This window comes from Leuciscus leuciscus (genome assembly GCF_965113295.1).
Source record: "Leuciscus leuciscus genome assembly, chromosome: 3".
Taxonomy (NCBI): domain Eukaryota; kingdom Metazoa; phylum Chordata; class Actinopteri; order Cypriniformes; family Leuciscidae; genus Leuciscus; species Leuciscus leuciscus.
Genome location: NC_138727.1, coordinates 24,620,844 through 24,622,256, shown reverse-complemented (window position 1 = coordinate 24,622,256; position 1,413 = coordinate 24,620,844). Strand labels below are relative to the sequence as shown.

The window sequence follows — 1,413 nt, the reverse complement described above, 5'->3', positions numbered from 1 at the left end:
CCATAGCGACCACCCATAACATCCTAGCAACCGCCTGGCAAAAAACGTTTTGGTCCAAACTTTCTCAAGCCAACTTAAAGTTTGTCTCGACGAACTTTTGCATCTAGCTTCGGATGGGAGACCGCCAGGGAATACCAGGTGATGTAAGCATTATTATTCTATCTATCTATCTATCTATCTATCTATCTATCTATCTATCTATCTATCTATCTATCTATCTATCTATCTATCTATCTATCTATCTATCTATCTATCTATCTATCTATCTCATCTTTCTTTTTTTCTAGCTAATCTATCTTTCTTTCTAACTTATCTATCTATCTTTCTAACTAACTTATCTATCTTTCTTTTTTCTAACTAATCTATCTATCTTTCTAACTAAATTATCTATCTTTCTTTCTTTCTTTCTATCTTTCTTTCTTTCTAACTAATCTATCTTTCTAACTAACTAATCTATATTTCTTTCTTTCTTACTAATCTATCTATCTTTCTAACTAACTTATCTATCTATCTATCTATCTATCTATCTATCTATCTATCTATCTATCTATCTATCTATCTATCTATCTATCTCATCTTTCTTTCTAGCTAATCTATCTTTCTTTATAACTAACTTATCTATCTATCTTTCTAACTAACTTATCTATCTTTCTTTTTTCTAACTAATCTATCTATCTTTCTAACTAAATTATCTATCTTTCTTTCTTTCTAACTAATCTATCTTTCTAACTAAATTATCTATCTTTCTTTCTTTCTAACTGATCTATCTATCTTTCTAACTAACTTATCTATGTTTCTTTCTTTCTTACTAATCTATCTATCTATCTATCTATCTATCTATCTATCTATCTATCTATCTATCTATCTATCTATCTATCTATCTATCTATCTATCTATCTTTCTAGCTAACTTATCTTTCTTTCTTAATAATCTATCTATCTTTCTAACTAACTAACTTATCTATCTTTCTTTCTTTCTTACTAATCTATCTCTTTCCAATTAACTTATCTATCTATCTTTCTTACTAATCTATCTTTCTTACTAATCTATCTATCTTTCTAACTAAATTATCTATCTATCTATCTATCTATCTATCTATCTATCTAACTTATCTTTCTTTCTTAATAATCTATCTATCTTTCTAACTAACTAACTAACTAACTAACTAACTAACTAACTAACTAAGTTATCTATCTTTCTTTCTTTCTTACTAATCTATCTATCTATCTTTCTAACTAACTTATCTATCTATCTATCTATCTTTCTATCTATCTATCTATCTATCAAACTAATCAATCTTTCTTTCTTTCTTTCTTTCTTTCTTTCTTTCTTTCTTTCTTTCTTTCTAACTAATCTATCTTTCTTTCTTTATTTCTAACTACTCAATCTTTATTTCTTTCTCTCTCCATTTCT

The 1,413-nt window shown here is 26.5% G+C and overlaps 1 long non-coding RNA gene across 1 annotated transcript in view; it reads right to left on the bottom strand.

Moving 5' to 3' along the window:
• Window positions 1–930: 930 nt before the first annotated feature.
• Window positions 931–1,413, bottom strand: part of LOC309495647 — a 2,990-nt gene continuing 2,507 nt past the window's right edge. Inside the window, exon 2 of the long non-coding RNA XR_014204753.1 lies at window positions 931–1,050. This is a non-coding gene — a long non-coding RNA (uncharacterized lncRNA). The remainder of the gene's footprint in view (window positions 1,051–1,413) is intronic.